Consider the following 25,016-nt stretch of genomic DNA (forward strand, 5'->3'; position numbering starts at 1 on the left):
CAACTTATTTCGAATTTGCGAACGTGTCGGATCGTATGTGAGGTTGGACTAAATTTTTACGAGCGAGCGGAGCGAGCGAGCAACGATCACAATTTGCAAGGTATACATATACCTTGCAATATACGAATATATCGTGTTAGTACCTAATTTTGTCAGCCACTTCGGACATCACATTGCACTGTAGTATGTGGAAATAGTACTATTTAGGTGAAACTATTCACAAACTGTAAACATTTGTCAGTAGGCAATAGGATAAAGACTTCCGGCTCCTCGGGCTGGTGCGAATGTTTCAATGTCAGTATGTGCCAAACCATTCGATTGTGACACACCTTTACGCGTCTCTCGCTCGCTGCGCTCGCTCGAAAACTATAGCCTAACATAAAACCAATCCCTCTTGCGTTAGTCATTCGATATGAAGGCGACTTATTTCGAAATTGCGAACGTGTCGGATCGTATGTGAGGTTGGACTAAATTTTTACGAGCGAGCGGAGCGAGCGAGCAACGATCACAATTTGCAAGGTATACATATACCTTATATTGCCTTGCATACATTTCGTGTTATTACCTAATTTTGTCAGCCATTTCGGACATCACATTGCACTGTACTATGTGGAAATAGTACTATTTATGTGAAACTATTCATATACTGTAAACATTTGTCAGTAGGCAATATGATAAAGACTTCCGGCTCCTCGGGCTGGTGCGAATGTTTCAATGACCGTATGTGCCAAACCGTTGGATTGTGACACACCTTTACGCGTCTCTCGCTCGCTGCGCTCGCTCGACAACTATAGCCTAACCTAAAACCAATCCCTCTTGCGTTAGTCATTCGATATGAAGGCAACGTATTTCGAATTTGCGAACGTGTCGGATCGTATGTGAGGTTGGACTAAATTTTTACGAGCGAGCGGAGCGAGCGAGCAACGATCACAATTAGCAAGGTATACATATAACTTATATTGCCTTGCATACATTTCGTGTTATTACCTAATTTTGTCAGCCATTTCGGACATCACATTGCACTGTACTATGTGGAAATAGTACTATTTATGTGAAACTATTCATAAACTGTAAACATTTGTCAGTAGGCAATATGACAAAGACTTCCGGCTCCTCGGGCTGGTGCGAATGTTTCAATGTCAGTATGTGCCAAACCGTTGGATTATGACACACCTTTACGCGTCTCTCGCTCGCTGCGCTCGCTCGAAAACTATAGCCTAACCTAAAACCAATCCCTCTTGCGTTAGTCATTCGATATGATGGCGACTTATTTCGAATTTGCGAACGTGTCGGATCGTATGTGAGGTTGGACTAAATTTTTACGAGCGAGCCGAGCGAGCGAGCAACGATCACAATTTGCAAGGTATACATATACCTTATATTGCCTTGCATACATTTCGTGTTATTACCTAATTTTGTCAGCCATTTCGGACATCACATTGCACTGTACTGTGTGGAAATAGTACTATTTATGTGAAACTATTCATATACTGTAAACATTTGTCAGTAGGCAATATGATAAAGACTTCCGGCTCGTCGGGCTGGTGCGAATGTTTCAATGTCAGTATGTGCCAAACCGTTCGATTGTGACACACCTTTACGCGTCTCTCGCTCGCTGCGCTCGCTCGAAAACTGTAGCCTAACTTAAAACCAATCCATCTTGCGTTCATTATTCGATATGGTGGCGACATATTTCGAATTTGCGAACGTGTCGGATCGGTTGTGAGGTTGGAGTAGATAATTACGAGCGAGCGGAGCGAGCGAGCAACGATCACAATTTGCAAGGTATACATATACCTTATATTGCCTTGCATACATTTCGTGTTATTACCTAATTTTGTCAGCCATTTCGGACATCACATTGCACTGTACTATGTGGAAATAGTACTATTTATGTGGTACTATTCATAAACTGTAAACATTTGTCAGTAGGCAATAGGATAAAGACTTCCGGCTCCTCGGGCTAGTGCGAATGTTTCAATGTCCGTATGTGCCAAACCGTTGATTTGTGACACACCTTTACGCGTCTCTCGCTCGCTGCGCTCGCTCGAAAACTATAGCCTAACCTAAAACCAATCCATCTTGCGTTAGTCATTCGATATGAAGGCCACTTATTTCGAATTTGCGAACGTGTCGGATCGTATGTGAGGTTGGACTAAATTTTTACGAGCGAGCGGAGCGAGCGAGCAACGATCACAATTTGCAAGGTATACATATACCTTATATTGCCTTGCATACATTTCGTGTTATTACCTAATTTTGTCAGCCATTTCGGACATCACATTGCACTGTACTGTGTGGAAATAGTACTATTTATGTGAAACTATTCATATACTGTAAACATTTGTCAGTAGGCAATATGATAAAGACTTCCGGCTCCTCGGGCTGGTGCGAATGTTTCAATGTCCGTATGTGCCAAACCGTTGGATTGTGACACACCTTTACGCGTCTCTCGCTCGCTGCGCTCGCTCGAAAACTATAGCCTAACCTAAAACCAATCCCTCTTGCGTTAGTCATTCGATATGAAGGCAACTTATTTCGAATTTGCGAACGTGTCGGATCGTATGTGAGGTTGGACTAAATTTTTACGAGCGAGCGGAGCGAGCGAGCAACGATCACAATTTGCAAGGTATACATATACCTTGCAATATACGAATATATCGTGTTAGTACCTAATTTTGTCAGCCACTTCGGACATCACATTGCACTGTAGTATGTGGAAATAGTACTATTTAGGTGAAACTATTCACAAACTGTAAACATTTGTCAGTAGGCAATAGGATAAAGACTTCCGGCTCCTCGGGCTGGTGCGAATGTTTCAATGTCAGTATGTGCCAAACCATTCGATTGTGACACACCTTTACGCGTCTCTCGCTCGCTGCGCTCGCTCGAAGACTGTAGCCTAACCTAAAACCAATCCCTCTTGCGTTAGTCATTCGATATGAAGGCGACTTATTTCGAATTTGCGAACGTGTCGGATCGTATGTGAGATTGGACTAAATTTTTACGAGCGAGCGGAGCGAGCGAGCAACGATCACAATTTGCAAGGTATACATATACCTTATATTGCCTTGCATACATTTCGTGTTATTACCTAATTTTGTCAGCCATTTCGGACATCACATTGCACTGTACTATGTGGAAATAGTACTATTTATGTGATACTATTCATAAACTGTAAACATTTGTCAGTAGGCAATAGGATAAAGACTTCCGGCTCCTCGGGCTGGTGCGAATGTTTCAATGTCCGTATGTGACAAACCGTTGGATTGTGACACACCTTTACGCGTCTCTCGCTCGCTGCGCTCGCTCGAAAACTGTAGCCGAACCTAAAACCAATCCATCTTGCGTTCATTATTCGATATGGTGGCGACATATTTCGAATTTGCGAACGTGTCGGATCGGTTGTGAGGTTGGAGTAGATAATTACGAGCGAGCGGAGCGAACGAGCAACGATCACAATTTGCAAGGTATACATATACCTTGCAATATGCATATATATCGTGTTAGTACCTAATTTTGTCAGCCACTTCGGACATCACATTGCACTGTAGTATGTGGAAATAGTACTATTTATGTGGTACTATTCATAAACTGTAAACATTTGTCAGTAGGCAATAGGATAAAGACTTCCGGCTCCTCGGGCTAGTGCGAATGTTTCAATGTCCGTATGTGCCAAACCGTTGATTTGTGACACACCTTTACGCGTCTCTCGCTCGCTGCGCTCGCTCGAAAACTATAGCCTAACCTAAAACCAATCCCTCTTGCGTTAGTCATTCGATATGAAGGCGACTTATTTCGAATTTGCGAACGTGTCGGATCGTATGTGAGGTTGGACTAAATTTTTACGAGCGAGCGGAGCGAGCGAGCAACGATCACAATTTGCAAGATATACATATACCTTATATTGCCTTGCATACATTTCGTGTTATTACCTAATTTTGTCAGCCATTTCGGACATCACATTGCACTGTACTATGTGGAAATAGTACTATTTATGTGAAACTATTCATATACTGTAAACATTTGTCAGTAGGCAATATGATAAAGACTTCCGGCTCCTCGGGCTGGTGCGAATGTTTCAATGTCCGTATGTGCCAAACCGTTGGATTGTGACACACCTTTACGCGTCTCTCGCTCGCTGCGCTCGCTCGACAACTATAGCCTAACCTAAAACCAATCCCTCTTGCGTTAGTCATTCGATATGAAGGCAACTTATTTCGAATTTGCGAACGTGTCGGATCGTATGTGAGGTTGGACTAAATTTTTACGAGCGAGCGGAGCGAGCGAGCAACGATCACAATTAGCAAGGTATACATATAACTTATATTGCCTTGCATACATTTCGTGTTATTACCTAATTTTGTCAGCCATTTCGGACATCACATTGCACTGTACTCTGTGGAAATAGTACTATTTATGTGAAACTATTCATAAACTGTAAACATTTGTCAGTAGGCAATATGATAAAGACTTCCGGCTCATCGGGCTGGTGCGAATGTTTCAATGTCAGTATGTGCCAAACCGTTCGATTGTGACAGACCTTTACGCGTCTCTCGCTCGCTGCGCTCGCTCGAAAACTATAGCCTAACCTAAAACCAATCCATCTTGCGTTCATTATTCGATATGGTGGCGACATATTTCGAATTTGCGAACGTGTCGGATCGTATGTGAGGTTGGACTAAATTTTTACGAGCGAGCGGAGCGAGCGAGCAACGATCACAATTTGCAGGGTATACATACACCTTGCTATATGCATATATATCGTGTTAGTACCTAATTTTGTCTGCCACTTCGGACATCACATTGCACTGTAGTATGTGGAAATAGTACTATTTATGTGAAACTATTCATAAACTGTAAACATTTGTCAGTAGGCAATAGGATAAAGACTTCCGGCGCCTCGGGCTGGTGCGAATGTTTCAATGTCCGTATGTGCCAAACCGTTGGATTGTGACACACCTTTACGCGTCTCTCGCTCGCTGCGCTCGCTCGAAAACTATAGCCTAACCTAAAACCAATCCCTCTTGCGTTAGTCATTCGATATGAAGGCAACTTATTTCGAATTTGCGAACGTGTCGGATCGTATGTGAGGTTGGACTAAATTTTTACGAGCGAGCGGAGCGAGCGAGCAACGATCACAATTTGCAAGGTATACATATACCTTGCAATATACAAATATATCGTGTTAGTACCTAATTTTGTCAGCCACTTCGGACATCACATTGCACTGTAGTATGTGGAAATAGTACTATTTAGGTGAAACTATTCACAAACTGTAAACATTTGTCAGTAGGCAATAGGATAAAGACTTCCGGCTCCTCGGGCTGGTGCGAATGTTTCAATGTCAGTATGTGCCAAACCATTCGATTGTGACACACCTTTACGCGTCTCTCGCTCGCTGCGCTCGCTCGAAGACTGTAGCCTAACCTAAAACCAATCCCTCTTGCGTTAGTCATTCGATATGAAGGCGACTTATTTCGAATTTGCGAACGTGTCGGATCGTATGTGAGATTGGACTAAATTTTTACGAGCGAGCGGAGCGAGCGAGCAACGATCACAATTTGCAAGGTATACATATACCTTATATTGCCTTGCATACATTTCGTGTTATTACCTAATTTTGTCAGCCATTTCGGACATCACATTGCACTGTACTATGTGGAAATAGTACTATTTATGTGAAACTATTCATATGCTGTAAACATTTGTCAGTAGGCAATATGATAAAGACTTCCGGCTCCTCGGGCTGGTGCGAATGTTTCAATGTCAGTATGTGCCAAACCGTTCGATGGTGACACACCTTTACGCGTCTCTCGCTCGCTGCGCTCGCTCGAAAACTGTAGCCTAACCTAAAACCAATCCATCTTGCGTTCATTATTCGATATGGTGGCGACATATTTCGAATTTGCGAACGTGTCGGATCGGTTGTGAGGTTGGAGTAGATAATTACGAGCGAGCGGAGCGAGCGAGCAACGATCACAATTTGCAAGGTATACATATACCTTATATTGCCTTGCATACATTTCGTGTTATTACCTAATTTTGTCAGCCATTTCAGACATCACATTGCACTGTACTATGTGGAAATAGTACTAATTATGTGAAACTATTCATAAACTGTAAACATTTGTCAGTAGGCAATAGGATAAAGACTTCCGGCTCCTCGGGCTGGTGCGAATGTTTCAATGTCCGTATGTGCCAAACCGTTGGATTGTGACACACCTTTACGCGTCTCTCGCTCGCTGCGCTCGCTCGAAAACTATAGCCTAACCTAAAACCAATCCCTCTTGCGTTAGTCATTCGATATGAAGGCAACTTATTTCGAATTTGCGAACGTGTCGGATCGTATGTGAGGTTGGACTAAATTTTTACGAGCGAGCGGAGCGAGCGAGCAACGATCACAATTTGCAAGGTATACATATACCTTGCAATATACAAATATATCGTGTTAGTACCTAATTTTGTCAGCCACTTCGGACATCACATTGCACTGTAGTATGTGGAAATAGTACTATTTAGGTGAAACTATTCACAAACTGTAAACATTTGTCAGTAGGCAATAGGATAAAGACTTCCGGCTCCTCGGGCTGGTGCGAATGTTTCAATGTCAGTATGTGCCAAACCATTCGATTGTGACACACCTTTACGCGTCTCTCGCTCGCTGCGCTCGCTCGAAGACTGTAGCCTAACCTGAAACCAATCCCTCTTGCGTTAGTCATTCGATATGAAGGCGACTTATTTCGAATTTGCGAACGTGTCGGATCGTATGTGAGATTGGACTAAATTTTTACGAGCGAGCGGAGCGAGCGAGCAACGATCACAATTTGCAAGGTATACATATACCTTATATTGCCTTGCATACATTTCGTGTTATTACCTAATTTTGTCAGCCATTTCGGACATCACATTGCACTGTACTATGTGGAAATAGTACTATTTATGTGATACTATTCATAAACTGTAAACATTTGTCAGTAGGCAATAGGATAAAGACTTCCGGCTCCTCGGGCTGGTGCGAATGTTTCAATGTCCGTATGTGACAAACCGTTGGATTGTGACACACCTTTACGCGTCTCTCGCTCGCTGCGCTCGCTCGAAAACTGTAGCCGAACCTAAAACCAATCCATCTTGCGTTCATTATTCGATATGGTGGCGACATATTTCGAATTTGCGAACGTGTCGGATCGGTTGTGAGGTTGGAGTAGATAATTACGAGCGAGCGGAGCGAACGAGCAACGATCACAATTTGCAAGGTATACATATACCTTGCAATATGCATATATATCGTGTTAGTACCTAATTTTGTCAGCCACTTCGGACATCACATTGCACTGTAGTATGTGGAAATAGTACTATTTATGTGGTACTATTCATAAACTGTAAACATTTGTCAGTAGGCAATAGGATAAAGACTTCCGGCTCCTCGGGCTAGTGCGAATGTTTCAATGTCCGTATGTGCCAAACCGTTGATTTGTGACACACCTTTACGCGTCTCTCGCTCGCTGCGCTCGCTCGAAAACTATAGCCTAACCTAAAACCAATCCCTCTTGCGTTAGTCATTCGATATGAAGGCGACTTATTTCGAATTTGCGAACGTGTCGGATCGTATGTGAGGTTGGACTAAATTTTTACGAGCGAGCGGAGCGAGCGAGCAACGATCACAATTTGCAAGGTATACATATACCTTATATTGCCTTGCATACATTTCGTGTTATTACCTAATTTTGTCAGCCATTTCGGACATCACATTGCACTGTACTATGTGGAAATAGTACTATTTATGTGAAACTATTCATATACTGTAAACATTTGTCAGTAGGCAATATGATAAAGACTTCCGGCTCCTCGGGCTGGTGCGAATGTTTCAATGTCCGTATGTGCCAAACCGTTGGATTGTGACACACCTTTACGCGTCTCTCGCTCGCTGCGCTCGCTCGAAAACTATAGCCTAACCTAAAACCAATCCCTCTTGCGTTAGTCATTCGATATGAAGGCAACTTATTTCGAATTTGCGAACGTGTCGGATCGTATGTGAGGTTGGACTAAATTTTTACGAGCGAGCGGAGCGAGCGAGCAACGATCACAATTAGCAAGGTATACATATAACTTATATTGCCTTGCATACATTTCGTGTTATTACCTAATTTTGTCAGCCATTTCGGACATCACATTGCACTGTACTATGTGGAAATAGTACTATTTATGTGAAACTATTCATAAACTGTAAACATTTGTCAGTAGGCAATATGATAAAGACTTCCGGCTCCTCGGGCTGGTGCGAATGTTTCAATGTCAGTATGTGCCAAACCGTTCGATTGTGACAGACCTTTACGCGTCTCTCGCTCGCTGCGCTCTCTCGAAAACTATAGCCTAACCTAAAACCAATCCATCTTGCGTTCATTATTCGATATGGTGGCGACATATTTCGAATTTGCGAACGTGTCGGATCGTATGTGAGGTTGGACTAAATTTTTCGAGCGAGCGGAGCGAGCGAGCAACGATCACAATTTGCAGGGTATACATACACCTTGCTATATGCATATATATCGTGTTAGTACCTAATTTTGTCAGCCACTTCGGACATCACATTGCACTGTAGTATGTGGAAATAGTACTATTTAGGTGAAACTATTCACAAACTGTAAACATTTGTCAGTAGGCAATAGGATAAAGACTTCCGGCTCCTCGGGCTGGTGCGAATGTTTCAATGTCAGTATGTGCCAAACCATTCGATTGTGACACACCTTTACGCGTCTCTCGCTCGCTGCGCTCGCTCGAAGACTGTAGCCTAACCTAAAACCAATCCCTCTTGCGTTAGTCATTCGATATGAAGGCGACTTATTTCGAATTTGCGAACGTGTCGGATCGTATGTGAGATTGGACTAAATTTTTACGAGCGAGCGGAGCGAGCGAGCAACGATCACAATTTGCAAGGTATACATATACCTTATATTGCCTTGCATACATTTCGTGTTATTACCTAATTTTGTCAGCCATTTCGGACATCACATTGCACTGTACTATGTGGAAATAGTACTATTTATGTGATACTATTCATAAACTGTAAACATTTGTCAGTAGGCAATAGGATAAAGACTTCCGGCTCCTCGGGCTGGTGCGAATGTTTCAATGTCCGTATGTGACAAACCGTTGGATTGTGACACACCTTTACGCGTCTCTCGCTCGCTGCGCTCGCTCGAAAACTGTAGCCGAACCTAAAACCAATCCATCTTGCGTTCATTATTCGATATGGTGGCGACATATTTCGAATTTGCGAACGTGTCGGATCGGTTGTGAGGTTGGAGTAGATAATTACGAGCGAGCGGAGCGAACGAGCAACGATCACAATTTGCAAGGTATACATATACCTTGCAATATGCATATATATCGTGTTAGTACCTAATTTTGTCAGCCACTTCGGACATCACATTGCACTGTAGTATGTGGAAATAGTACTATTTATGTGGTACTATTCATAAACTGTAAACATTTGTCAGTAGGCAATAGGATAAAGACTTCCGGCTCCTCGGGCTAGTGCGAATGTTTCAATGTCCGTATGTGCCAAACCGTTGATTTGTGACACACCTTTACGCGTCTCTCGCTCGCTGCGCTCGCTCGAAAACTATAGCCTAACCTAAAACCAATCCCTCTTGCGTTAGTCATTCGATATGAAGGCGACTTATTTCGAATTTGCGAACGTGTCGGATCGTATGTGAGGTTGGACTAAATTTTTACGAGCGAGCGGAGCGAGCGAGCAACGATCACAATTTGCAAGGTATACATATACCTTATATTGCCTTGCATACATTTCGTGTTATTACCTAATTTTGTCAGCCATTTCGGACATCACATTGCACTGTACTATGTGGAAATAGTACTATTTATGTGAAACTATTCATATACTGTAAACATTTGTCAGTAGGCAATATGATAAAGACTTCCGGCTCCTCGGGCTGGTGCGAATGTTTCAATGTCCGTATGTGCCAAACCGTTGGATTGTGACACACCTTTACGCGTCTCTCGCTCGCTGCGCTCGCTCGACAACTATAGCCTAACCTAAAACCAATCCCTCTTGCGTTAGTCATTCGATATGAAGGCAACTTATTTCGAATTTGCGAACGTGTCGGATCGTATGTGAGGTTGGACTAAATTTTTACGAGCGAGCGGAGCGAGCGAGCAACGATCACAATTAGCAAGGTATACATATAACTTATATTGCCTTGCATACATTTCGTGTTATTACCTAATTTTGTCAGCCATTTCGGACATCACATTGCACTGTACTATGTGGAAATAGTACTATTTATGTGAAACTATTCATAAACTGTAAACATTTGTCAGTAGGCAATATGATAAAGACTTCCGGCTCCTCGGGCTGGTGCGAATGTTTCAATGTCAGTATGTGCCAAACCGTTCGATTGTGACAGACCTTTACGCGTCTCTCGCTCGCTGCGCTCTCTCGAAAACTATAGCCTAACCTAAAACCAATCCATCTTGCGTTCATTATTCGATATGGTGGCGACATATTTCGAATTTGCGAACGTGTCGGATCGTATGTGAGGTTGGACTAAATTTTTCGAGCGAGCGGAGCGAGCGAGCAACGATCACAATTTGCAGGGTATACATACACCTTGCTATATGCATATATATCGTGTTAGTACCTAATTTTGTCAGCCACTTCGGACATCACATTGCACTGTAGTATGTGGAGATAGTACTATTTAGGTGAAACTATTCACAAACTGTAAACATTTGTCAGTAGGCAATATGATAAAGACTTCCGGCTCCTCGGGCTGGTGTGAATGTTTCAATGTCAGTATGTGCCAAACCGTTGGATTATGACACACCTTTACGCGTCTCTCGCTCGCTGCGCTCGCTCGAAAACTATAGCCTAACCTAAAACCAATCCCTCTTGCGTTAGTCATTCGATATGATGGCGACTTATTTCGAATTTGCGAACGTGTCGGATCGTATGTGAGGTTGGACTAAATTTTTACGAGCGAGCGGAGCGAGCGAGCAACGATCACAATTTGCAAGGTATACATATACCTTATATTGCCTTGCATACATTTCGTGTTATTACCTAATTTTGTCAGCCATTTCAGACATCACATTGCACTGTACTATGTGGAAATAGTACTATTTATGTGGTACTATTCATAAACTGTAAACATTTGTCAGTAGGCAATAGGATAAAGACTTCCGGCTCCTCGGGCTAGTGCGAATGTTTCAATGTCCGTATGTGCCAAACCGTTGATTTGTGACACACCTTCACGCGTCTCTCGCTCGCTGCGCTCGCTCGAAAACTATAGCCTAACCTAAAACCAATCCCTCTTGCGTTAGTCATTCGATATGAAGGCAACTTATTTCGAATTTGCGAACGTGTCGGATCGTATGTGAGGTTGGACTAAATTTTTACGAGCGAGCGGAGCGAGCGAGCAACGATCACAATTTGCAAGGTATACATATACCTTGCAATATACAAATATATCGTGTTAGTACCTAATTTTGTCAGCCACTTCGGACATCACATTGCACTGTAGTATGTGGAAATAGTACTATTTAGGTGAAACTGTTCACAAACTGTAAACATTTGTCAGTAGGCAATAGGATAAAGACTTCCGGCTCCTCGGGCTGGTGCGAATGTTTCAATGTCAGTATGTGCCAAACCATTCGATTGTGACACACCTTTACGCGTCTCTCGCTCGCTGCGTTCGCTCGAAGACTGTAGCCTAACCTAAAACCAATCCCTCTTGCGTTAGTCATTCGATATGAAGGCGACTTATTTCGAATTTGCGAACGTGTCGGATCGTATGTGAGATTGGACTAAATTTTTACGAGCGAGCGGAGCGAGCGAGCAACGATCACAATTTGCAAGGTATACATATACCTTATATTGCCTTGCATACATTTCGTGTTATTACCTAATTTTGTCAGCCATTTCGGACATCACATTGCACTGTACTATGTGGAAATAGTACTATTTATATGATACTATTCATAAACTGTAAACATTTGTCAGTAGGCAATAGGATAAAGACTTCCGGCTCCTCGGGCTGGTGCGAATGTTTCAATGTCCGTATGTGACAAACCGTTGGATTGTGACACACCTTTACGCGTCTCTCGCTCGCTCGAAAACTGTAGCCGAACCTAAAACCAATCCATCTTGCGTTCATTATTCGATATGGTGGCGACATATTTCGAATTTGCGAACGTGTCGGATCGGTTGTGAGGTTGGAGTAGATAATTACGAGCGAGCGGAGCGAACGAGCAACGATCACAATTTGCAAGGTATACATATACCTTGCAATATGCATATATATCGTGTTAGTACCTAATTTTGTCAGCCACTTCGGACATCACATTGCACTGTAGTATGTGGAAATAGTACTATTTATGTGGTACTATTCATAAACTGTAAACATTTGTCAGTAGGCAATAGGATAAAGACTTCCGGCTCCTCGGGCTAGTGCGAATGTTTCAATGTCCGTATGTGCCAAACCGTTGATTTGTGACACACCTTTACGCGTCTCTCGCTCGCTGCGCTCGCTCGAAAACTATAGCCTAACCTAAAACCAATCCCTCTTGCGTTAGTCATTCGATATGAAGGCGACTTATTTCGAATTTGCGAACGTGTCGGATCGTATGTGAGGTTGGACTAAATTTTTACGAGCGAGCGGAGCGAGCGAGCAACGATCACAATTTGCAAGGTATACATATACCTTATATTGCCTTGCATACATTTCGTGTTATTACCTAATTTTGTCAGCCATTTCGGACATCACATTGCACTGTACTATGTGGAAATAGTACTATTTATGTGAAACTATTCATATACTGTAAACATTTGTCAGTAGGCAATATGATAAAGACTTCCGGCTCCTCGGGCTGGTGCGAATGTTTCAATGTCCGTATGTGCCAAACCGTTGGATTGTGACACACCTTTACGCGTCTCTCGCTCGCTGCGCTCGCTCGACAACTATAGCCTAACCTAAAACCAATCCCTCTTGCGTTAGTCATTCGATATGAAGGCAACTTATTTCGAATTTGCGAACGTGTCGGATCGTATGTGAGGTTGGACTAAATTTTTACGAGCGAGCGGAGCGAGCGAGCAACGATCACAATTTGCAAGGTATACATATACCTTATATTGCCTTGCATACATTTCGTGTTATTACCTAATTTTGTCAGCCATTTCGGACATCACATTGCACTGTACTGTGTGGAAATAGTACTATTTATGTGAAACTATTCATATACTGTAAACATTTGTCAGTAGGCAATATGATAAAGACTTCCGGCTCCTCGGGCTGGTGCGAATGTTTCAATGTCAGTATGTGCCAAACCGTTCGATTGTGACACACCTTTACGCGTCTCTCGCTCGCTGCGCTCGCTCGAAAACTGTAGCCTAACCTAAAACCAATCCATCTTGCGTTAGTCATTCGATATGAAGGCCACTTATTTCGAATTTGCGAACGTGTCGGATCGTATGTGAGGTTGGACTAAATTTTTACGAGCGAGCGGAGCGAGCGAGCAACGATCACAATTTGCAAGGTATACATATACCTTATATTGCCTTGCATACATTTCGTGTTATTACCTAATTTTGTCAGCCATTTCGGACATCACATTGCACTGTACTGTGTGGAAATAGTACTATTTATGTGAAACTATTCATATACTGTAAACATTTGTCAGTAGGCAATATGATAAAGACTTCCGGCTCCTCGGGCTGGTGCGAATGTTTCAATGTCCGTATGTGCCAAACCGTTGGATTGTGACACACCTTTACGCGTCTCTCGCTCGCTGCGCTCGCTCGAAAACTATAGCCTAACCTAAAACCAATCCCTCTTGCGTTAGTCATTCGATATGAAGGCGACTTATTTCGAATTTGCGAACGTGTCGGATCGTATGTGAGGTTGGACTAAATTTTTACGAGCGAGCGGAGCGAGCGAGCAACGATCACAATTTGCAAGGTATACATATACCTTGCAATATACAAATATATCGTGTTAGTACCTAATTTTGTCAGCCACTTCGGACATCACATTGCACTGTAGTATGTGGAAATAGTACTATTTAGGTGAAACTATTCACAAACTGTAAACATTTGTCAGTAGGCAATAGGATAAAGACTTCCGGCTCCTCGGGCTGGTGCGAATGTTTCAATGTCAGTATGTGCCAAACCATTCGATTGTGACACACCTTTACGCGTCTCTCGCTCGCTGCGCTCGCTCGAAGACTGTAGCCTAACCTAAAACCAATCCCTCTTGCGTTAGTCATTCGATATGAAGGCGACTTATTTCGAATTTGCGAACGTGTCGGATCGTATGTGAGATTGGACTAAATTTTTACGAGCGAGCGGAGCGAGCGAGCAACGATCACAATTTGCAAGGTATACATATACCTTATATTGCCTTGCATACATTTCGTGTTATTACCTAATTTTGTCAGCCATTTCGGACATCACATTGCACTGTACTATGTGGAAATAGTACTATTTATGTGATACTATTCATAAACTGTAAACATTTGTCAGTAGGCAATAGGATAAAGACTTCCGGCTCCTCGGGCTGGTGCGAATGTTTCAATGTCCGTATGTGACAAACCGTTGGATTGTGACACACCTTTACGCGTCTCTCGCTCGCTGCGCTCGCTCGAAAACTGTAGCCGAACCTAAAACCAATCCATCTTGCGTTCATTATTCGATATGGTGGCGACATATTTCGAATTTGCGAACGTGTCGGATCGGTTGTGAGGTTGGAGTAGATAATTACGAGCGAGCGGAGCGAACGAGCAACGATCACAATTTGCAAGGTATACATATACCTTGCAATATGCATATATATCGTGTTAGTACCTAATTTTGTCAGCCACTTCGGACATCACATTGCACTGTAGTATGTGGAAATAGTACTATTTATGTGGTACTATTCATAAACTGTAAACATTTGTCAGTAGGCAATAGGATAAAGACTTCCGGCTCCTCGGGCTAGTGCGAATGTTTCAATGTCCGTATGTGCCAAACCGTTGATTTGTGACACACCTTTACGCGTCTCTCGCTCGCTGCGCTCGCTCGAAAACTATAGCCTAACCTAAAACCAATCCCTCTTGCGTTAGTCATTCGATATGAAGGCGACTTATTTCGAATTTGCGAACGTGTCGGATCGTATGTGAGGTTGGACTAAATTTTTACGAGCGAGCGGAGCGAGCGAGCAACGATCACAATTTGCAAGGTATACATATACCTTATATTGCCTTGCATACATTTCGTGTTATTACCTAATTTTGTCAGCCATTTCGGACATCACATTGCACTGTACTATGTGGAAATAGTACTATTTATGTGAAACTATTCATATACTGTAAACATTTGTCAGTAGGCAATATGATAAAGACTTCCGGCTCCTCGGGCTGGTGCGAATGTTTCAATGACCGTATGTGCCAAACCGTTGGATTGTGACACACCTTTACGCGTCTCTCGCTCGCTGCGCTCGCTCGACAACTATAGCCTAACCTAAAACCAATCCCTCTTGCGTTAGTCATTCGATATGAAGGCAACGTATTTCGAATTTGCGAACGTGTCGGATCGTATGTGAGGTTGGACTAAATTTTTACGAGCGAGCGGAGCGAGCGAGCAACGATCACAATTAGCAAGGTATACATATAACTTATATTGCCTTGCATACATTTCGTGTTATTACCTAATTTTGTCAGCCATTTCGGACATCACATTGCACTGTACTATGTGGAAATAGTACTATTTATGTGAAACTATTCATAAACTGTAAACATTTGTCAGTAGGCAATATGATAAAGACTTCCGGCTCCTCGGGCTGGTGCGAATGTTTCAATGTCAGTATGTGCCAAACCGTTGGATTATGACACACCTTTACGCGTCTCTCGCTCGCTGCGCTCGCTCGAAAACTATAGCCTAACCTAAAACCAATCCCTCTTGCGTTAGTCATTCGATATGATGGCGACTTATTTCGAATTTGCGAACGTGTCGGATCGTATGTGAGGTTGGACTAAATTTTTACGAGCGAGCCGAGCGAGCGAGCAACGATCACAATTTGCAAGGTATACATATACCTTATATTGCCTTGCATACATTTCGTCTTATTACCTAATTTTGTCAGCCATTTCAGACATCACATTGCACTGTACTATGTGGAAATAGTACTATTTATGTGAAACTATTCACAAACTGTAAACATTTGTCAGTAGGCAATAGGATAAAGACTTCCGGCTCCTCGGGCTGGTGCGAATGTTTCAATGTCAGTATGTGCCAAACCATTCGATTGTGACACACCTTTACGCGTCTCTCGCTCGCTGCGCTCGCTCGAAGACTGTAGCCTAACCTAAAACCAATCCCTCTTGCGTTAGTCATTCGATATGAAGGCGACTTATTTCGAATTTGCGAACGTGTCGGATCGTATGTGAGATTGGACTAAATTTTTACGAGCGAGCGGAGCGAGCGAGCAACGATCACAATTTGCAAGGTATACATATACCTTATATTGCCTTGCATACATTTCGTGTTATTACCTAATTTTGTCAGCCATTTTGGACATCACATTGCACTGTACTATGTGGAAATAGTACTATTTATGTGATACTATTCATAAACTGTAAACATTTGTCAGTAGGCAATAGGATAAAGACTTCCGGCTCCTCGGGCTGGTGCGAATGTTTCAATGTCCGTATGTGACAAACCGTTGGATTGTGACACACCTTTACGCGTCTCTCGCTCGCTGCGCTCGCTCGAAAACTGTAGCCGAACCTAAAACCAATCCATCTTGCGTTCATTATTCGATATGGTGGCGACATATTTCGAATTTGCGAACGTGTCAGATCGGTTGTGAGGTTGGAGTAGATAATTACGAGCGAGCGGAGCGAACGAGCAACGATCACAATTTGCAAGGTATACATATACCTTGCAATATGCATATATATCGTGTTAGTACCTAATTTTGTCAGCCACTTCGGACATCACATTGCACTGTAGTATGTGGAAATAGTACTATTTATGTGGTACTATTCATAAACTGTAAACATTTGTCAGTAGGCAATAGGATAAAGACTTCCGGCTCCTCGGGCTAGTGCGAATGTTTCAATGTCCGTATGTGCCAAACCGATGATTTGTGACACACCTTTACGCGTCTCTCGCTCGCTGCGCTCGCTCGAAAACTATAGCCTAACCTAAAACCAATCCATCTTGCGTTAGTCATTCGATATGAAGGCCACTCATTTCGAATTTGCGAACGTGTCGGATCGTATGTGAGGTTGGACTAAATTTTTACGAGCGAGCGGAGCGAGCGAGCAACGATCACAATTTGCAAGGTATACATATACCTTATATTGCCTTGCATACATTTCGTGTTATTACCTAATTTTGTCAGCCATTTCGGACATCACATTGCACTGTACTGTGTGGAAATAGTACTATTTATGTGAAACTATTCATATACTGTAAACATTTGTCAGTAGGCAATATGATAAAGACTTCCGGCTCCTCGGGCTGGTGCGAATGTTTCAATATCAGTATGTGCCAAACCGTTCGATTGTGACACACCTTTACGCGTCTCTCGCTCGCTGCGCTCGCTCGAAAACTGTAGCCTAACCTAAAACCAATCCATCTTGCGTTAGTCATTCGATATGAAGGCCACTTATTTCGAATTTGCGAACGTGTCGGATCGTATGTGAGGTTGGACTAAATTTTTACGAGCGAGCGGAGCGAGCGAGCAACGATCACAATTTGCAAGGTATACATATACCTTATATTGCCTTGCATACATTTCGTGTTATTACCTAATTTTGTCAGCCATTTCGGACATCACATTGCACTGTACTGTGTGGAAATAGTACTATTTATGTGAAACTATTCATATACTGTAAACATTTGTCAGTAGGCAATATGATAAAGACTTCCGGCTCCTCGGGCTGGTGCGAATGTTTCAATGTCCGTATGTGCCAAACCGTTGGATTGTGACACACCTTTACGCGTCTCTCGCTCGCTGCGCTCGCTCGAAAACTATAGCCTAACCTAAAACCAATCCCTCTTGCGTTAGTCATTCGATATGAAGGCAACTTATTTCGAATTTGCGAACGTGTCGGATCGTATGTGAGGTTGGACTAAATTTTTACGAGCGAGCGGAGCGAGCGAGCAACGATCACAATTTGCAAGGTATACATATACCTTGCAATATACAAATATATCGTGTTAGTACCTAATTTTGTCAGCCACTTCGGACATCACATTGCACTGTAGTATGTGGAAATAGTACTATTTAGTGAAACTATTCACAAACTGTAAACATTTGTCAGTAGGCAATAGGATAAAGACTTCCGGCTCCTCGGGCTGGTGCGAATGTTTCAATGTCAGTATGTGCCAAACCATTCGATTGTGACACACCTTTACGCGTCTCTCGCTCGCTGCGCTCGCTCGAAGACTGTAGCCTAACCTAAAACCAATCCCTCTTGCGTTAGTCATTCGATATGAAGGCGACTTATTTCGAATTTGCGAACGTGTCGGATCGTATGTGAGATTGGACTAAATTTTTACGAGCGAGCGGAGCTAGCGAGCAACGATCACAATTTGCAAGGTATACATATACCTTATATTGCCTTGCATACATTTCGTGTTATTACCTAATTTTGTCAGCCATTTCGGACATCACATTGCACTGTACTATGTGGAAATAGTACTATTTATGTGATACTATTCATAAACTGTAAACATTTGTCAGTAGGCAATAGGATAAAGACTTCCGGCTCCTCGGGCTGGTGCGAATGTTTCAATGTCCGTATGTGACAAACCGTTGGATTGTGACACACCTTTACGCGTCTCTCGCTCGCTGCGCTCGCTCGAAAACTGTAGCCGAACCTAAAACCAATCCATCTTGCGTTCATTATTCGATATGGTGGCGACATATTTCGAATTTGCGAACGTGTCGGATCGGTTGTGAGGTTGGAGTAGATAATTACGAGCGAGCGGAGCGAACGAGCAACGATCACAATTTGCAAGGTATACATATACCTTGCAATATGCATATATATCGTGTTAGTACCTAATTTTGTCAGCCACTTCGGACATCACATTGCACTGTAGTATGTGGAAATAGTACTATTTATGTGGTACTATTCATAAACTGTAAACATTTGTCAGTAGGCAATAGGATAAAGACTTCCGGCTCCTCGGGCTAGTGCGAATGTTTCAATGTCCGTATGTGCCAAACCGTTGATATGTGACACACCTTTACGCGTCTCTCGCTCGCTGCGCTCGCTCGAAAACTATAGCCTAACCTAAAACCAATCCCTCTTGCGTTAGTCATTCGATATGAAGGCGACTTATTTCGAATTTGCGAACGTGTCGGATCGTATGTGAGGTTGGACTAAATTTTTACGAGCGAGCGGAGCGAGCGAGCAACGATCACAATTTGCAAGGTATACATATACCTTATATTGCCTTGCATACATTTCGTGTTATTACCTAATTTTGTCAGCCATTTCGGACATCACATTGCACTGTACTATGTGGAAATAGTACTATTTATGTGAAACTATTCATATACTGTAAACATTTGTCAGTAGGCAATATGATAAAGACTTCCGGCTCCTCGGGCTGGTGCGAATGTTTCAATGTCCGTATGTGCCAAACCGTTGGATTGTGACACACCTTTACGCGTCTCTCGCTCGCTGCGCTCGCTCGACAACTATAGCCTAACCTAAAACCAATCCCTCTTGCGTTAGTCATTCGATATGAAGGCAACTTATTTCGAATTTGCGAACGTGTCGGATCGTATGTGAGGTTGGACTAAATTTTTACGAGCGAGCGGAGCGAGCGAGCAACGATCACAATTAGCAAGGTATACATATAACTTATATTGCCTTGCATACATTTCGTGTTATTACCTAATTTTGTCAGCCATTTCGGACATCACATTGCACTGTACTCTGTGGAAATAGTACTATTTATGTGAAACTATTCATAAACTGTAAACATTTGTCAGTAGGCAATATGATAAAGACTTCCGGCTCATCGGGCTGGTGCGAATGTTTCAATGTCAGTATGTGCCAAACCGTTCGATTGTGACAGACCTTTACGCGTCTCTCGCTCGCTGCGCTCGGTCGAAAACTATAGCCTAACCTAAAACCAATCCATCTTGCGTTCATTATTCGATATGGTGGCGACATATTTCGAATTTGCGAACGTGTCGGATCGTATGTGAGGTTGGACTAAATTTTTATGAGCGAGCGGAGCGAGCGAGCAACGATCACAATTTGCAGGGTATACATACACCTTGCTATATGCATATATATCGTGTTAGTACCTAATTTTGTCAGCCACTTCGGACATCACATTGCACTGTAGTATGTGGAAATAGTACTATTTATGTGAAACTATTCATAAACTGTAAACATTTGTCAGTAGGCAATAGGATAAAGACTTCCGGCGCCTCGGGCTGGTGCGAATGTTTCAATGTCCGTATGTGCCAAACCGTTGGATTGTGACACACCTTTACGCGTCTCTCGCTCGCTGCGCTCGCTCGAAAACTATAGCCTAACCTAAAACCAATCCCTCTTGCGTTAGTCATTCGATATGAAGGCAACTTATTTCGAATTTGCGAACGTGTCGGATCGTATGTGAGGTTGGACTAAATTTTTACGAGCGAGCGGAGCGAGCGAGCAACGATCACAATTTGCAAGGTATACATATACCTTGCAATATACAAATATATCGTGTTAGTACCTAATTTTGTCAGCCACTTCGGACATCACATTGCACTGTAGTATGTGGAAATAGTACTATTTAGGTGAAACTATTCACAAACTGTAAACATTTGTCAGTAGGCAATAGGATAAAGACTTCCGGCTCCTCGGGCTGGTGCGAATGTTTCAATGTCAGTATGTGCCAAACCATTCGATTGTGACACACCTTTACGCGTCTCTCGCTCGCTGCGCTCGCTCGAAGACTGTAGCCTAACCTAAAACCAATCCCTCTTGCGTTAGTCATTCGATATGAAGGCGACTTATTTCGAATTTGCGAACGTGTCGGATCGTATGTGAGATTGGACTAAATTTTTACGAGCGAGCGGAGCGAGCGAGCAACGATCACAATTTGCAAGGTATACATATACCTTATATTGCCTTGCATACATTTCGTGTTATTACCTAATTTTGTCAGCCATTTCGGACATCACATTGCACTGTACTATGTGGACATAGTACTATTTATGTGATACTATTCATAAACTGTAAACATTTGTCAGTAGGCAATAGGATAAAGACTTCCGGCTCCTCGGGCTGGTGCGAATGTTTCAATGTCCGTATGTGACAAACCGTTGGATTGTGACACACCTTTACGCGTCTCTCGCTCGCTGCGCTCGCTCGAAAACTGTAGCCGAACCTAAAACCAATCCATCTTGCGTTCATTATTCGATATGGTGGCGACATATTTCGAATTTGCGAACGTGTCGGATCGGTTGTGAGGTTGGAGTAGATAATTACAAGCGAGCGGAGCGAACGAGCAACGATCACAATTTGCAAGGTATACACATACCTTGCAATATGCATATATATCGTGTTAGTACCTAATTTTGTCAGCCACTTCGGACATCACATTGCACTGTAGTATGTGGAAATAGTACTATTTATGTGGTACTATTCATAAACTGTAAACATTTGTCAGTAGGCAATAGGATAAAGACTTCCGGCTCCTCGGGCTAGTGCGAATGTTTCAATGTCCGTATGTGCCAAACCGTTGATTTGTGACACACCTTTACGCGTCTCTCGCTCGCTGCGCTCGCTCGAAAACTATAGCCTAACCTAAAACCAATCCCTCTTGCGTTAGTCATTCGATATGAAGGCGACTTATTGCGAATTTGCGAACGTGTCGGATCGTATGTGAGGTTGGACTAAATTTTTACGAGCGAGCGGAGCGAGCGAGCAACGATCACAATTTGCAAGGTATACATATACCTTATATTGCCTTGCATACATTTCGTGTTATTACCTAATTTTGTCAGCCATTTCGGACATCACATTGCACTGTACTATGTGGAAATAGTACTATTTATGAGAAACTATTCATATACTGTAAACATTTGTCAGTAGGCAATATGATAAAGACTTCCGGCTCCTCGGGCTGGTGCGAATGTTTCAATGTCCGTATGTGCCAAACCGTTGGATTGTGACACACCTTTACGCGTCTCTCGCTCGCTGCGCTCGCTCGCTGCGCTCGCTCGACAACTATAGCCTAACCTAAAACCAATCCCTCTTGCGTTAGTCATTCGATATGAAGGCAACTTATTTCGAATTTGCGAACGTGTCGGATCGTATGTGAGGTTGGACTAAATTTTTACGAGCGAGCGGAGCGAGCGAGCAACGATCACAATTTGCAGGGTATACATACACCTTGCTATATGCATATATATCGTGTTAGTACCTAATTTTGTCAGCCACTTCGGACATCACATTGCACTGTAGTATGTGGAAATAGTACTATTTATGTGAAACTATTCATAAACTGTAAACATTTGTCAGTAGGCAATAGGATAAAGACTTCCGGCTCCTCGGGCTGGTGCGAATGTTTCAATGTCCGTATGTGCCAAACCGTTGGATTGTGACACACCTTTACGCGTCTCTCGCTCGCTGCGCTCGCTCGAAAACTATAGCCTAACCTAAAACCAATCCCTCTTGCGTTAGTCATTCGATATGAAGGCGACTTATTTCGAATTTGCGAACGTGTCGGATCGTATGTGAGATTGGACTAAATTTTTACGAGCGAGCGGAGCGAGCGAGCAACGATCACAATTTGCAAGGTATACATATACCTTATATTGCCTTGCATACATTTCGTGTTATTACCTAATTTTGTCAGCCATTTCGGACATCACATTGCACTGTACTATGTGGAAATAGTACTATTTATGTGATACTATTCATAAACTGTAAACATTTGTCAGTAGGCAATAGGATAAAGACTTCCGGCTCCTCGGGCTGGTGCGAATGTTTCAATGTCCGTATGTGACAAACCGTTGGATTGTGACACACCTTTACGCGTCTCTCGCTCGCTGCGCTCGCTCGAAAACTGTAGCCGAACCTAAAACCAATCCATCTTGCGTTCATTATTCGATATGGTGGCGACATATTTCGAATTTGCGAACGTGTCGGATCGGTTGTGAGGTTGGAGTAGATAATTACGAGCGAGCGGAGCGAACGAGCAACGATCACAATTTGCAAGGTATACATATACCTTGCAATATGCATATATATCCTGTTAGTACCTAATTTTGTCAGCCACTTCGGACATCACATTGCACTGTAGTATGTGGAAATGGTACTATTTATGTGGTACTATTCATAAACTGTAAACATTTGTCAGTAGGCAATAGGATAAAGACTTCCGGCTCCTCGGGCTAGTGCGAATGTTTCAATGTCCGTATGTGCCAAACCGTTGATTTGTGACACACCTTTACGCGTCTCTCGCTCGCTGCGCTCGCTCGAAAACTATAGCCTAACGTAAAACCAATCCCTCTTGCGTTAGTCATTCGATATGAAGGCGACTTATTTCGAATTTGCGAACGTGTCGGATCGTATGTGAGGTTGGACTAAATTTTTACGAGCGAGCGGAGCGAGCGAGCAACGATCACAATTTGCAAGGTATACATATACCTTATATTGCCTTGCATACATTTCGTGTTATTACCTAATTTTGTCAGCCATTTCGGACATCACATTGCACTGTACTATGTGGAAATAGTACTATTTATGTGAAACTATTCATATACTGTAAACATTTGTCAGTAGGCAATATGATAAAGACTTCCGGCTCCTCGGGCTGGTGCGAATGTTTCAATGTCCGTATGTGCCAAACCGTTGGATTGTGACACACCTTTACGCGTCTCTCGCTCGCTGCGCTCGCTCGACAACTATAGCCTAACCTAAAACCAATCCCTCTTGCGTTAGTCATTCGATATGAAGGCAACTTATTTCGAATTTGCGAACGTGTCGGATCGTATGTGAGGTTGGACTAAATTTTTACTAGCGACTGGAGCGAGCGAGCAACGATCACAATTAGCAAGTTATACATATAACTTATATTGCCTTGCATACATTTCGTGTTATTACCTAATTTTGTCAGCCATTTCGGACATCACATTGCACTGTACTATGTGGAAATAGTACTATTTATGTGAAACTATTCATAAACTGTAAACATTTGTCAGTAGGCAATATGATAAAGACTTCCGGCTCCTCGGGCTAGTGCGAATGTTTCAATGTCAGTATGTGCCAAACCGTTCGATTGTGACAGACCTTTACGCGTCTCTCGCTCGCTGCGCTCGCTCGAAAGCTATAGCCTAACCTAAAACCAATCCATCTTGCGTTCATTATTCGATATGGTGGCGATATATTTCGAATTTGCGAACGTGTCGGATCGTATGTGAGGTTGGACTAAATTTTTACGAGCGAGCGGAGCGAGCGAGCAACGATCACAATTTGCAGGGTATACATACACCTTGCTATATGCATATATATCGTGTTAGTACCTAATTTTGTCAGCCACTTCGGACATCACATTGCACTGTAGTATGTGGAGATAGTACTATTTAGGTGAAACTATTCACAAACTGTAAACATTTGTCAGTAGGCAATATGATAAAGACTTCCGGCTCCTCGGGCTGGTGTGAATGTTTCAATGTCAGTATGTGCCAAACCGTTGGATTATGACACACCTTTACGCGTCTCTCGCTCGCTGCGCTCGCTCGAAAACTATAGCCTAACCTAAAACCAATCCCTCTTGCGTTAGTCATTCGATATGATGGCGACTTATTTCGAATTTGCGAACGTGTCGGATCGTATGTGAGGTTGGACTAAATTTTTACGAGCGAGCGGAGCGAGCGAGCAACGATCACAATTTGCAAGGTATACATATACCTTATATTGCCTTGCATACATTTCGTGTTATTACCTAATTTTGTCAGCCATTTCGGACATCACATTGCACTGTA

This window comes from Bombus terrestris, unplaced genomic scaffold (assembly GCF_910591885.1).
Source record: "Bombus terrestris unplaced genomic scaffold, iyBomTerr1.2, whole genome shotgun sequence".
NCBI classification, from domain to species: Eukaryota; Metazoa; Arthropoda; class Insecta; order Hymenoptera; family Apidae; genus Bombus; species Bombus terrestris.